This window comes from Bos indicus, chromosome 11 (assembly GCF_029378745.1).
Source record: "Bos indicus isolate NIAB-ARS_2022 breed Sahiwal x Tharparkar chromosome 11, NIAB-ARS_B.indTharparkar_mat_pri_1.0, whole genome shotgun sequence".
NCBI classification, from domain to species: Eukaryota; Metazoa; Chordata; class Mammalia; order Artiodactyla; family Bovidae; genus Bos; species Bos indicus.
Genome location: NC_091770.1, coordinates 40,297,082 through 40,313,520, shown reverse-complemented (window position 1 = coordinate 40,313,520; position 16,439 = coordinate 40,297,082).

The following is a 16,439-nucleotide window of genomic DNA, read 5'->3' as shown; positions in this document are numbered from 1 at the left end:
CATGAGTTGTCCTTGAGCAGGAGGTCCTGGTAAAGAATATGGAACTAACAAGTTACAATAAACAGAGCAATTCAGGAAAGGTCAAAAGGAGAGGAGATGCTAGTCCACATGCCCTACCAACCTCCCAGAATCCTGTACACCACAGACACATATATGCATTCTTTTCTGTATTCTTTTCCATTATGGTTTATCACAGAATATTGAGTATAGTTCCTTGTGCTATACAATAGGAACTTGTTTCTACTTCTCTCTCTTTGTTTTTTAAACTTTTTATTTTGTATTGGGGTACAGTCGATTCTATTTCCCTCTTGACAGTAAACTTTTCAGTAGCAGCAAGTAATGCCAAGACAGAAAGTATTAAAAGGAGACAAATACTGTTAATTTAGAATCCTACAATATTAATAGTTTTCTCCTGGGCTTTTTTTTTTCATTTTCTTTAACCTTACATGATAACTTGACAGGTGTGTGGTGGTCAGCATAACAGCTTTTCAAAGATGTCAATGGCCCAACCCCTGAAACTTGTGAATACATTATGTGGAAAAGGGGCCTTGCAGATGTGATTAAGGCTCAAGATCTTGAGATAGGAAAAGTGTCCTGGACTATCCAGGCGGGCTCAATCTAATCCAATGAGTCCCTTCAAGGCAGTTAGATGAACAAGTGACTATGAAAGAAAAATTAAAGAGATGTAATACTGCTGGCTTTAAAGATGCAGGAAGAGCATCAAGAGCCAAGAACTGTAAGTAATACATTTGTATTGGTTTAAGCTTAAACCTTAAAGTCTGTGGCAAGTTGTTATGGTGGCAATAGAAAACTAATATACAAACCTAACTTGACTGTTTAAAAAAAATCTTAGCACAAAAGGCACTACTGCATTATCTTTCTGCACTTACAATTGTTCCTAAGAAGTTTACCATCACTCTGATTTTGTTCAGCACTTTTATGTATTTGGAGAAGGTTAATTTTGGGAATGAGCCAAAGATTCAGTTCAGCTACTGATCTTATCTAGAATACCTTGGTTTACAGATATATAACTTTGTTATTAATTTCTGATTACAGTGTATTTTTCTTATTGTTATTAGAGAGACTTGCTTGCACAAATTCTACTTTTCAAATTGTTAGGTAGAGGTTGTTTGAGCTTAAAATATGGTAGCATAGTTTGCAAATAATTTGTGTAATAATATACAAATAAAATATGTTCTCTATAATTTATGACATTATATATAACTCAGTTAAATAAATCTTATAAATTACATTATTTAAGATATCTCTATCAGTGTCTTAGTCCTAATCTCTCAAATGTGATAGGTGGCAATTTCTTCACTGAATTTATGCTTTTTAGTTTCTTTGTGAATGTACAATAGATTTTACTTTGCGTATTTTGATGCCACTGTTTATCAAGTAAGAGCTGACCATTGTGAAGAATGGATAAAGAAGATGTGGTACACATAAACAGTGGAATATTACTCAGTCATAAAAGTGAACAAAACTGTGCAATTTGCAGAGACATGAATGGACCTAGAGTCTGTTTTACAGAGTGAAGTGAATCAGAAAGAGAAAAACAAACATCCTATAATATCGCTTATATGTGCAATCTAGAAAAATGATACAGATGAACTTACTTGAAAAGCAGAAATAGACTCAGATGTAACAACAAATATATGGTTACCAAGGTGGGATTAGGGGGGATGAATTGGAAGAATGGGATTGACATATATACATTCAGTTCAGTTCATTCACTCAGTCGTGTCCGACTCTTTGTGACCCCATGAATAGCAGCACGCCAGGCCTCCCTGTCCATCACCAACTCACAGAGTTCACTCAAACTCAGTCCATCGAGTCGGTGATGCCATCCAGCCATCTCATCCTCTTTCGTCCCCTTCTCCTCCTGCCCTCAATCCCTCCTAGCATCAGGGTCTTTTCCAATGAGTCAACTCTTCGCATGAGGTGGCCAAAGTACTGGAGTTTCAGCTTTAGCATCAGTCCTTCCAATGAACACCCAGGACTGATCTCCTTTAGGATGGACGCATTGGACTTCCTTGCAGTCCAAGGGACTCTTGAGTCTTCTCCAACACCACACTTCAAAAGCATCAATTCTTCAGAGCTCAGCTTTCTTCACAGTCTTCACATCCATACATGACCACTGGAAAAACCGTAGCCTTGACTAGAAGGACCTTTGTTGGCAAAATAATGTCTCTGTTTTTCAATATGCTATCTAGGTTGGTCATAACTTTTCTTCAAAGGAGTAAGTGTCTTTTAATTTCATGGCTGCAATCACCATCTGCAGTGATTTTGGAGCCCAGAAAAATAGTCTGACACTGTTTCCACTGTTTCCCCATCTATTTCGCATGAAGTGATGGGACCCGATGCCATGATCTTTGTTTTCTGAATGTTGAGCTTTAAGCCAACTTTTTCACTCTCCACTTTCACGTTTATCAAGAGGCTTTTTAGTTCCTCTTAACTTTCTGCCATAAGGGTGGTGTCATCTGCATCTCTGGGGTTATTGATATTTCTCCCAGCAATCTTGATTCCAGCTTGTGCCTCTTCTAGTCCAGCGTTTCTCATGATGTACTCTGCATATAAGTTAAATAAGCAGGGTGACAATATACAGCCTTGACATACTCCTTTTCCTATTTGGAACCAGTCTGTTGTTCCATGTCCAGTTCTAACTGTTGCTTCCTGACCTGCATACAGGTTTCTCAAGAGGCAGGTCAGGTGGTCTGGTATTCCCATCTCTTTCAGAATTTTCCACAGTTTATTGTGATCCACACAGTCAAAGGCTTTGGCGTAGTCAATAAAGCAGAAATAGATGTTTTTCTGGAACTCTCTCACTTTTTCGATGATCCAGCAGATGTTGGCAATTTGATCTCTGGTTCCTCTGCCTTTTCTAAAGCCAGCTTGAATATACTTTGTATAGAACATAACTAATGAGAACTTCCTGCATAGAACAGGGACTATACAGGAAGTATACTGTATACTCTACTCAGTGCTCTATGGTAACCTAAATTTACAGAAAATCCAAAAAAGAGGAGATATATGTTTATGTATAATGGATTCACTTTGCTGTACCGCAGAAACTAACACATTTGTAAAGCAATTCAGTTCAGTTTAGTCGCTCAGTTGTGTCTGACTCTTTGTGACCCTAGGGACTGCAGCACGCCAGGCCTCCCTGTCCATCACCAACTCCTGGAGCTTTCTTGAACTCATGTCCATCTAGTTGGTGATGCCATCCAACCATCTCATCCTCTGTCGTCCCCTTCTCCTCCTGCCTTCAATCTTTCCCAGCATCAGGGTCTTTTCCAATGACTCAGTTCTTCACATCAGGTGGCCAAAGTATTGGAGCTTCAGCATTCCATCCTTCCAATGAATATTCAGGACTGATTTCCTTTAGGATTGACTGGTTTGATCTCCTTTCAGTCCAAGGGACTCTCAAGAGTCTTCTCCAACACCACAGTTCCAAAGCACCAATTCTTTGACGCTCAGCCTTCTTTACAGTCCAACTCTCACATCCATACATGACTACTGGAAAGACTATAGAGCCATAAATTTACTCTGTGGTTTTTGCCTTTATCCCACATAATTTAACAAGATATGTTCATTTTTTCTTGAGTTCTACAGATTCTGTATTTTTAGCTGATTTTTTATAAGAAATTCTTTTCTACTTCTGAGAGATTTGATTTGCAATTCTTATTTAAAATAAGAAATATTTTGGACAAGAAAAGTTTTTGTCCTTCGAAATGTAATAAGAAAATATGCTCATCTTATTTCAGTTTAATGGGATTTTGCTATTGGTCTTAATAATTTATAGATAATTGATTAAAAATATCCCATGGAAATTTGAAAAACATATGTATTCTAGGTTAGTTGGTTACAGAATTATCAATATATTAATCAATTCAGACTTTATTAAATTTATATATCTATTTGAACTGATAGTGTCTGAGAGAAAGGTATTATAAAATATTTCTTCATGATTGAAGCTCTATCAGTCAGTTTCTCCTCTGACCACATTTTCTTCATAGCAGAAAAAATAGTTTTACATTAATGCAATATTCTTCCATGCCTTTTTATCACACTTAGAATCAACTTGCCGCTGTTACCTTACCCAATATAATTTTAGTCTGTAGGACACAGTTGCTTCTTCCCTCAGAGCCTTTGATTTTCTGAAATACTTCCACCTCCTTGCCTCCCACACATATACCTTGTTTTTGGCATCTTTACTCTTCTGCTTGCCTTTCATTCTACAGTTTCAGGTACCTTACATGTTTCTCCCTCATAAATTCCTCCCAGAATTAAAATGCATTTTTCCTTGAAAAAGATTGGTTTTCATAGTAAAATTCTTTTAATTTTTTCTGGACAGAAAGGTTCTTCTGTGACTTTTAGGAATATATATTTGCCAAGAAATGAGAAACTCTCTGGGAGTTATCCTTTCTTTTATCTTTAATTTTTAGTACTTAGGACCAGCACACTCCTTTGCAATTTTAATGACATCTGCATGATATCTTCCAGAAAAACCCTAAAATTTACTTCTTTGATGGCCATTCATAGTTTTACAGTGCTACAAGACAATTATTACTTTATATTTCTCTTTCTTTCATTTTATTGAAAGGTTAAAAGAGGTAAATAATTTGAGCAGAAGTTATTACATAGAGCTTCAAAATTTAAAAGCTAAAAAACCCTTGAGAAATGGGTAGTAGATGATGAAAGGGAAAATGCTTTTCAGCCTTTTTTGAGAAAATATATTTAAATTTGATACACTTGTACTACATATTATGTTGATGTGTTTCTTATTTATCATCACTTGTTTATTTGAAATATATTTACTTGTTAATAGGAGATCATACTTTTTATATATTTTCTACTTATATTTTCTGGCCCTTAAAGATATGAAAAAAGATGTTAAAATTTACTCATGATAGGAGAAATGCCAATTAAAATTACACTGAGATACTATTTCTCCTCTATCAGATTGGCAAAAAAACAAAAGTTTGACATCTGTTGGCAAGGCTATGAGAAAATATTCACTCATATATTGCTCATGATAATAAAAAATGGTACAACCCCCATGGAATAAAATTTGGCAACATCTAACAAAACTATATAAACGTTTACCCTTTGACCCAGAAAACTCATTTCTAGGAATCTATTCCAATGATACTCTGGAAAACTATGAAAGACATATGTATGAGGCTATTTACTAGAGTTATTTATAGTAGCAAAAATTGGAAAGAGTCCAAATTCTCACCAATTGGTGTCTGATTGAATATGAACTAATTACATTCATACAATGGAAATAGGTAGCTGTAAAAATAAATAAGGGATGTTTTTATATACACATATGGAATAATTTTCAATACATATTTTTAAATGAAAAAGAAAAGTAAGTTGGAGAAAACTGTGTATACTTATCTATAGGACAGGAAAAAGGAATAAGATCTAGATATTGAAGATTAAAAAGTTATATATCTTGTTTTATAGACTTGACTTTGTAATTATGAATGTTATTTTATGGAAATATGAAAAATTAAATCAAAATAAAAAATGCAAAAAGTTAAACACAAAATTAAAATAAGACAAATGAGTCTAAGTCTGTAGTAAGCTGTTGGCATAACCATCCAGAAAATAATGCAAGAGATTAAAATATAGTGAATTAAAATATAGTGAATGGGATGATTTGGGAGAATGGCATTGAAACATGTATAATATCATATGAAACGAGTCGCCAGTCCAGGTTCGATGCATGATACTGGATGCCTGGGGCTGGGACGACCCAGAGGGATGGTATGGGCAGGGAGGAGGGTTCAGGATGGGGAACACATGTATACCTGTGGTGGATTCATTTGATATATGGCAAAACCAATACAGTATTGTAAAGTTAAAAAAAAAAATAAAAAAAATATAGTGAATCAATTGAAATTTCTTAGTGAGTTACATCCTAAAAACCAAAACAACAGAAACAAATTAAACTGTTTTGGTAATCTACTCTTGGTGTTGTTATTCTGTAACTATTACATATGTATAGTAGGAAAAAGTACATTAATTTCTTTAGGAACTAAAAGTCTTGGTATAAGAGAGAAGAGAAACAGGTATAAGATTGAGGAAATTAAAGGCTCAGATTCTACATCTGAGTTAGAAATATTGATATGATATCATATGTATTTTCTCTTAAAAGCACAGCAAAAGCAAACAAACATATTTACTAGATTTGTCTGCTGAATAGCCTAGACACGACTCACCTAACAGCAATGAATATGCACATGCCCAAAGCGCGGTCTCATTCCCAATAAACAAAGCAAGACTCCTTGGTTTGTTTGACTATGATTGAAGTCCTTGGCCAAATCCAAGTCTGAGGCAGGAAAAATACAAGATAATCCTGGAACATCATGTCCAATAAGAAAGCAAGGTCAGTCAGTTCAGTTGCTCAGTTGTGTCTGGCTCTTTGTGACCCCATGGACTGTAGCATGCCAGGCTTCCCTGTCCATCACCAAAGCCTGGAGCTTGCTCAAATTCATGTCCATCGAGTTGGTGATGCTATGTAACTATCTCATTCTCTGCCACCCTCTTATCCTTTTGCCTTCAATCTTTCCCAGTATCAGAGTCTTTTCCAGTGAGTTGGTTCTTCACATCAGGTGGCCAAAGCATCAGAGCTTCAGCATCAGTCCTTGCAATGAATATTCAGGGTTGATTTCTTTTAGGATTGACTGGTTTGATCTCATTTGCAGTCCAAGGGACTCTCAATAGTCTTCTCCAGCACCACAATTTGAAAGCATCAATTCTTCGGCACTCAGCTTTTTCTATTGTCCAACTTTCACATCCATACACGACTACTGAAAAAACTATAGCTTTGACTATACAGACCTTTATTGGCAAAGTGATGTTTCTGCTTTTGAATATGCTGTCTAGGTTAGTCATAGCTTTCCTTCCAAGCAGCAAGCATCTTTTAATTTCATGGCTGCGGTCACCATCCACAGTGATTTTGGAGCCCAAGAAGAGAAAATCTGTCACTGCTTCCACTTTTTCCCCTTATATTTGACATGAAGTGATGGGACCAGATGCCATGATCTTAGTTTTTTGAATGTTGAGTTTCAAGCCAGTTTTTTCACTCTCCTCTTTGACCCTCCTCAAGAGGCTCTTTAGTTGCCCTTCACTTTTAGAGTGGTATCATCTGCATATCTGAGGTTGTAGATACTTCTCCTGGCAATCTTGATTCGAGCTTGTGATTCATCCATACTGGCATTTCTCATGATGTATGCTGCTGCTGCTGGTAGGGCTTCCCAGGTGGTACTAGTGGTAAAGAACCTGCCAGCCAATGCAGGAGAACTAAGAGACGCCAGTTCGATCCTTGGGTTGGAAAGATGCCCTGGAGGAGGCAATGGCAACCCACTCCAGTATTCTTGCCTGGAAAATCCCATGGACAGAGAAGCTTGGCGGGGTATAGTCCATGGGGTCACAAAGAGTCGAACATGACTAAAGTGGCTTAGCACATGCCGCATATGAGTTAAATAAACCTGGTTGTACTCCTTTCCCAATTTGCAGCCAGTCAGTTGTTCCATGTCTGGTTCTAACTGTTGCTTCTTGATCTCCATACAGGTTTCTCAGGAGGCAAGTAAGGTGGTCTGGTATTCAAATCTCTTTAAGAATTTTCCACAGTTTGTTGTAATCCACATAGTCAAAGGCTTTAGTGTAGTCAATGAAACAGAAGTAGATGTTTTTCTGGAAGTCCCTTGCTTTCTCCATGATCCAACGAATGCTGAAAATTTGATCTCTGGTTTCTCCACCTCTTCAGAACCCAGCTTGTACATCTGGAAGTTCTTGTACATCTGGAAGTTCTTATACATCTGGAAGTTCATGTAATGCTGAAGTCTAGCTTGAAGGATTTTGAGCATAACCTTGCTAGGGTGTGAGATGAGTGTAATAATTGTATGGTAGATTGAACATTCTTTGGCATTGACCTTCTTTGGGACTGGAATGAAAACTGACCTTTTCCAGTCCTGTGACCACTGCTGAGTTTTCCAAGTATCCTGGCACATAGAGTGTAGCACTTTAACAGACTCATCTTTTAGGATTCTAAATAGCTCAGCTGGAATGGCCAGCTGAGCTGTCAGCCCCCAGTAAAAACTTTAAACACTGAGTTTCTAGTGAACTTCCTAAGTGTATGACCTCTTATGTGTGTTGTCACTCGGTGGCTCAGATGGTAAAGCATCTACAATGCGGGAGACCCAGGTTCAATCCCTGGGTCGGGAAGATCTCCTGGAGAAGGAAATGGCAACCGACTCCAGTACTCTTGCCTAGAAAGTCCCATGGATGGAGGAGCCTGGTAGGCTACAGTCGATGGGGTCGCAAAGAGTTGGACACGACTGAGTGACTTCACTTCACTTGCTGCTAAGTGAATACTGTGTGAGTGTGCTGGGAGAGGGCTCTTGCAAGCTTGCACCTGGAGTCCCCATGTATCTTTACCATTTGTTGAGTTTCTTTATATCTTTTTTGGGTAATAAACCATAGCCACAAATATGACTATATGCTGAGTCCTGTGAATTTGTCTAGTGAATCACTGAACCTGAAGGTGATCTTGGAGATGACAACACAAAGACTCTGCATGTTACCACCAGTCTATGGAAAATACATAGACCACGGGAACATGTAAGTGACCCCACAGTGATACAAGCAGTGGAGTAGAGAATGTGGAAAGCTCTACAGTCTCTTTAAAAAATAAACTGTAAAAGAAACAAAGAGGAAGAAAAAAATATACTAGTCAAAAGAGATTTATGAAACATTTAGAGATGAAATAAACTGATCCTTGGGATTGGTTTTTAAAGTAATTCTATAGTGGTAGTGATAAAAATCATATTAATTTAGCTTATATTTCAAGAATTTAGAAAAATCACTTTGAGGAGTCCTAAGAATAATCAAGAGAAAGGATATAATATATATCAAAACAAAACAAATGAAATGTAAAACAGGAGAACTGAGGAAGGTATTAAAAGAAACCCTTGAGTTGACTTCTTTTAGGATCAGCTGTATCGATGCTAAGGCAGTTTAAGAAATCTCCCTTCTTATTCTGCACTTAGAACACTCTTGCTTTGGCTTGCCAGCCCCATTGTCCACCTTATAGCTTCAAAGATGTTCTCTGTTCCTGTGCTGAGGTCTTTCTGCTTCACCATAAAAGAATCCCATTGATCCCGTGATATGAACATGTTTCAATTTCAGTTTTCCTCTTACCTATTTTTTCCTTTCATATAATCCTATAGTCTGTATTGTGTGGCCAATGCCGGAATATTAGGTTTATGTGGGAGGGAAGATGAAATAATTACATATTATAAAAGTTATATAAAATGCATGTATATAAAACACATACATACATATTCATATACATATTTATATAGCTAGATGCATGTGTGAATATATATATACTTTTACACCAAAATGTGTTGATGATATGACTATATTGTATATTTTGCTAAAATCAGAATTTTTGAAACAAATTTTGTTAAAACATAAAATATTCCATAGATGCAAAAGAAGTATCAATGTAAAACAAAAACAAACAATGAAAATGTATATACAGATATTACTGTACTAGGTGCTTAGTTGCGCAGCCCTGTCCAACTCTTTGTGACCCCATAGACTGTAGCCCGCCAGGCTCCTCTGTCCATGGGGATTCTCTAGGCAAGAATACTGGAATGGGTTGCCAGGCCCTTCTCCAGGGGATCTTTCCAACCCAGGGATCAAATCCAGGTTTCCCACATTGCAGGAGGATTCTTTACCATCTGAGCCATCAGGAAAGCCCAAGAATACTGGAGTGGGTAGCCTATTCCTTTTACCAGGGGATCTTCCCGACCCGGGAATCGAACCAGGATCTCCTTCATTGCAGGCAGATTCTTTACCAGCTGAGCTACCAAGAATCATTTAATTAAATATGACTCTGGCTGTTTATTAAAAAGAACCCTGGCTCAAGTGCTTTATGGATCTTCAAGAAACAGGTTCTTCTTTTAATATAGATTTTCCTTTGAGTATAGAGGAATTATAAAGCAGAAAAGTGAAAGTGTTGATCGCTCAGTCATGTCTAACTCTTTGCAACCCAATGAACTGTAGCCCATCAGGCTCCTCTGTCCATGGGATTCTCCAGGCAAGAATACTGGAGTGGGTTCCATGCCCTCCTCCAGGGGATCTTCCCAACCCAGGGATCAAACCCTGGTCTCTTGTATTTTCAGGTGGATTCTTTACTGTCTGAGCCACCAGGGAAGATGTAAATTCAATATCAAAAGCAGTTAAAGTTATAAAACAAGGAAAATGAATATCTCACATGTAAACATACATGCAAAGATACTTAAAATATTAGCAATTTCTAATCTTTAGTTTTTACTCTTCCTTTAATAAAGGGTTATATATAAGATATGAATTTATTTTTGATGCAGTCCTAGCTCCATACAAAAAGTTTGGATATATAAATAACATTCAACCTCATGATTTCCTAAATTGCTATCTTTAAAATTAATAATGTGAATGAAATAGCATTGAACTCATAATTTATGTCCTCCTTGATCTGTAACTAGGCAAATGCATTTAAATTTTCAAGTGTTTAACTTTAAAAACAATTCTTAAACATATATTTATTTGTGATTCAAAATTAAGATAACTTCTGATTTTATCAAATAAAAGACGAAGACTGTGTTGCTCTTCTCTCCTTTGTTAGTTTCCCATCCATAATTCCTCCCATTCTTTGTCATCCTAATTTTTGTCATATTGATTCCTCTTTTCCTTTATAGTAGGCATCTCTCTGCAAATTTTGTCCTTTATGTTTTATCTTTAGGTACATTTATCAAATTATTGAGGATAGCGTTTTCCAGTTAGAGACTTCCAAAATACTTTGTTTAATAATACATTAGTGTATTCAGTAGAAAGGACCCTTTCACAGTAAGGCTAGCTAGACAATGCAGAGATAAACACAATTACTCTGATATTCTAATTTACAGGCATCTTTGTTGTTGGTGTATAGTCACCAAGTCGTGCAACCTTATAGACTGCAGCCCACCAGGCTCCTCTGTCCATGGGATTTTCCAGCAAGAATACTAGAGTGGGTTGCCATGCCCTCCTCCAGGGGATCTTCCTGACCGGGGACTGAACCTCTGTTTCCTGTGAGTCCTGCATTGCAGGCTGATTGTTTACCTCTGAAGCACCTGGGAAGCCAAAAGGCATCTTAAGGGAGACTAATATAATCATAAGTATGGTGAAATTTCTCTAGGAAGTTGTATTATGCAAAATTTCCCCTAAATTTTCAACTATAGAACAGACTTTAAAGCCTAGAACATTTTTAGTATTCCACAAAGTAAATGTTTTTCCAATAGGACAATACTGTTTTGTACTATCTTTAAATTTTTAACCAATATCAATACTCAATGGCAGTCAAACTTGGCATTTCTTCCTCATTATTCAGCTTTAAAATTTGATTAATCTCCTGGTAACCTGGGGCAAATTTTTTTTATTTGGTAAAAAGGTACAAAATGGTATATTTTCTGATACACTTCTTAGATGATGTTCACAGTTTGATTGGGTATAAAATCTTGAATCAACTCTTTCCTCTCAAAGCACCACTGATGTTTATTTTCTTCTGGCATTCTAAGACCAGTTAAGCTGTTCCTTTACAGTGAATCTAGCTTTATGCTTAAGAATCAAACATTTTACTAGAATATGTCTAGGTAAGCAAGTATCTCTCTCTTTTATTTTTCTTGATTTATAATGGTGAACATTCTCAATTTCTTTTTTTGTAAATATATATTTTTTTAATGTGGACCATTTTTAAAGTCTTGAACTTTTTTTAAAAACAATATTGTAATATTGCTCTGTTTTATATTTTGTTTTTTTTGGCTACAAGGCATGTGGGATCTTAGCTCTCTGATCAGGAATCAAACCCACACCAACTGCACTGAAAGGTGAAGTCTTAACCACCAGACCAACAAGGAAGTCCCTTAATTCTAAATTCAAAACTTTTTAGATGAAAAGTGGTTTCTTCTCTTATACCTTTATTACTTTACTCAAATTGTTTGGATTTCTTCCTTCCTATTTCTACTTTTTATAGTTTGTACATTTGTTCTTTATCCTTAATTTTTGTTCTTTTATGATTTACATTATCTTATCCTTTTCTTCAACATACTAGGAGTACTTTTCATGTTGATTCGGTACTCTAATGATTCAAATTTTTCTGCAATGCCAAATAGCTCTTTTGGTGTCTTTGAGATTTGGGAGTAACTATTCAACCTCAATTGCTTTGCCTTTTCTCTGAAAAATTTTTATACATTTACATTCTATAGTTATTTGATTAGTTAATGAATGAAGCAACTTAGAGAATTTCAAGGCGAGCTGTCACCATGAAAAAATTATAGATAATGATACTCTTTAGAAGAAAACACTCTAATTTTGGAACTGAACCAAACCAGACCAGTCTTTAGGGGATGAGACCTCCTCCTCCCTACAGTTTATTATTTGTATGCTTCCTTCTTTCTCTCTGTCTCATCATACTGAACAAATTCTGTAGATGTGCTTCCCTGGTGCCTCAGACAATAAAGAATTTGCCTGCCTGGGGAGACCCAGGTTTGATCCCTGGGTCCAGAAGATCCCCTGGAGAAGGGAATGGCAACCCACTGCAGTATTCTTGTCTGGAGACTTCCTTGAAGAGAGGAACCTGACAGGCTACAGTCCATGGGGTCACAAAGAGTCAGGCACAACTGAACAACTGAATTCTTTCACTTTACCTTCTCTCTGTCTCATGATACTGAGCAAATTCTGTGGATGGCTGTGTAGCATCACGAAGTTAGTCAAGGTGATTATGATGTGACTACTAACTTGTTTGCTGCTTGCTATAAAAGGTGCTGAACCCTTGACCTTATTTTCCTAACCTGCAACCCAACACACTATACTAGAGCATTTGTCTGGCCCAATGATGCCCATGGATTTGACAGATAAGAGGAATCTGTGATACTATGATGACACATGGTATCACTGAGTATTAAACTGTCTTATTCTGATGCAGTGTCATTGTCTAAGCTTGATATCTATGGAGTGGTAATAGGTATGCTCTTTGCCATCCTTTTTGAGGTTGGGATTTTTCTGTCAGGGATTTTAAAGATGCTGAATGTATGTCCCTTGTCTTAACTCAAAATAATGTCAGTTCAGTTCAGTCAATCAGTCGTGTCCAACTCTTTGCGACCCCATGAATCATAGCACGCCAGGCCTCCCTGTCCATCACCAACTCCCAGAGTTCACCCAAACCCACGCCCATTGAATTGGTGATGCCATTCAACCATCCCATCTTCTGTCGTCCCCTTCTCCTCCTAACCTCAATCTTTCTTTCTTTTTTATTTTTTTTAAATTTTATTTTATTTTTAAACTTTACAGTATTGTATTGGTTCCGCCAAATATCAAAATGGATTCACCACAGGTATACATGTGTTCCCCATCCTGAACCCTTCTCCCTCCTCCCTCCCCATACCATGCCTCTGGGTCGTCCCAGTGCACTAGCCCCAAGCATCCAGTATCGTGCATCGAACCTGGACTGGCAACTCGTTTCATACATGATATTTTACATGTTTCAATGCCATTCTCCGAAATCTTCCCACCCTCTCCCTCTCCCACAGAGTCCATAAGACTGTTCTATACATCAGTGTCTCTTTTGCTGTCTCATACACAGGGTTATTGTTGCCATCTTTTTAAATTCCATATATATGCGTTAGTATACTGTATTGGTGTTTTTCTTTCTGGCTTACTTCATTCTGCATAATAGGCTCCAGTTTCATCCACCTCATTAGAACTGATTCAAATGTATTCTTTTTAATGGCTGAGTAATACTCCATTGTGTATATGTACCACAGCTTTCTTATCCATTCATCTGCTGATAGACATCTAGGTTGCTTCCATGTCCTGGCTATTATAAACAGTGCTGTGATGAACATTGGGGTACACGTGTCTCTTTCCCTTCTGGTTTCCTGCCCTCAATCTTTCCCAGAATTAGGGTCTTTTCAAAAGAATCAGCTCTTCACATCAGGTGGCCACAGTATTGGAGTTTCAGCTTCAACATAGTCCTTCCAATGAACACCCAGGACTGATCTCCTTTAGAATAGATTGGTTGGACCTCCTTGCAGTCCAAGGGACTCTCAAGAGTCTTCTCCAACACCATAGTTCAAAAGCATCAATTCTTTGGCACTATATTCTTTGGACTATAGTCCAACTCTCACATCCATACATGACTACTGGAAAAACCATAGCCTTGACTAGATGGACCTTTGTTGGCAAAGTAATGTCTCTGCTTTTTAATATGCTGTCTAGGTTGGTCATAACTTTCCTTCCAAGGAGTAAGCGTCTTTTAATTTCATGGCTGTGATCACCATCTGCAGTGATTTTGGAGCCCAGATAAATAAGGTCTGACACTGTTTCCACTGTTTCCCCATCTATTTCCCTTGACGTGATGGGACTGGATGCCATGATCTTCGTTTTCTGCATGTTGAGCTTTAAGCCAACTTTTTCACTGTCCTTTTTCACTTTCATCAAGAGGCTTTTTAGTTCTATACTTTCTTCCATAAGGGTGGTGTCATCTACATATCTGAGGTTATTGATATTTCTCCTGGCAATCTTGATTTCAGCTTGTGCTTCTTCCAGCCCAGCGTTTCTCATGATGTACTCTGCATAGAAGTTAAATAAGCAGGGTGACAATATACAGTCTTGACGTACTCCTTTTCCTATTTGGAACCAGTCTGTTGTTCCATATCCAGTTCTAACTGTTGCTTCCTGACCTGTATACAGGTTTCTCAAGAGGCAGGTCAGGTGGTCTGGCATGCCCATCTCTTTCAGAATTTTCCACAGTTTATTGTGATCCACACGGTCAAAGGCTTTGGCATAGTCAATAAAGCAGAAATAGATGTTTTTCTGGAACTCTCTTACTTTTTCCATGATCCAGTAGATGTTGGCAATTTGATCTCTGGTTCCTCTGCCTTTTCTAAAACCAGCTTGAACATCTGAAGTTCACGGTTCATGTATTGCTGAAGCCTGGCTTGGAGAATTTTGAGCATTACTTTACTAGCGTGTGAGATGAGTGCAATTGTGCAGTAGTTTGAGCATTCTTTGGCATTGCCTTTCTTAGTGATTGGAATGAAAACTGGCCTTTTCCAGTCCTGTGGCCAAATAACTTAGAAATTGTTAAAAAGAAGTGGAAAATGGAAGGTATCTGTAAGGGTATAGAATTTTGTATATATTTTGGCATACGGTGAAATGTTCTTTATGCTAATTAAATTAATGGATCCATTTGTGTCTGGTTGTAGGATTGTGGGAAGATGAAAGGTGGCTAGTCACAGTTCTGACAGGATCTCAGATCTTGACTCATGGTGAGCCTCATCAATTTGTCGATTAAGCCTCCTTAACTTGAGATCTTGAAGAATCAAGTCAGTTCCAACACACTCTCCCAGAGTCTAGATCACAGCCTTAGAATCTCATGAAATTGATGTTGTCCCATATTGAGGGTGGGGCAGTCTCTCACAGATGAGCTTAGAATAATAAAGGATGTATAAACTAGAGACATGTTTCATTAATTTATTATCAGAGATTCCCTTTCTGGAGAGGGTAATGCTTGTATTTGCTGCCCCTCATCAGGAAGACAACTTGAAATCAAAGGACTGCTCTGTAAGGTTAGAATCAGAGTAAAGGAGGATGGTTACTTTGCCAACGAAGGTCCATCTAATCAAGGCTATGGTTTATCCTGTGGTCATGTATGGATGTGAGAGTTTGACTGTGAAGAAAGCTGAGCGCCAAAGCATTGATGCTTTTGAACTGTGGTGTTGGAGAAGACTCTTGAGAGTCCCCTGGACTGCAAGGAGATCCAACCAGTCCATTCTAAAGGAGATCAGTCCTGGGTGTTCATTGGAAGGAATGATGCTGAAGCTGAAACTCCAATACTTTGGCCACCTCATGCGAAGAGTTGACTCATTGGAAAAGACTCTGATGCTGGGAGGGATTTGGGGCAAGAGGAGAAGGGGACGACAGAGGATGAGATGGCTGGTAAGGCGTCACCGACTTGAAGGACATGAGTTTGAGTGAACTCTGGGAGTTGGTGATGGACAGGGAGGCCTGGCATGCTGTGATTCATGGGGTCATAAAGAGTCGGACACGACTGAGCAACTGAACTGAACTGAACTGAAAGGAGGATGGCAGTGTGTGAATTAGAGGAAGCACCTTGTCTTTCTTTTCTAATGCCTCAGTTGCTGGTTCTGAAGCATTCCTGACTTTGGCACATTATCAATTTTAAAATTTCTGGCTTCTATTTTTTTATACTGCTCCTGCATTCTATTCCTATTTTCTTAATATGCCATTTCTTCTCAGATGTATCATTATTAAAAATTTAGCTATTTCCCCGTTAAACATTTTTTTGGAATGAGGCCAGGAAATAAATATCTCCAGGT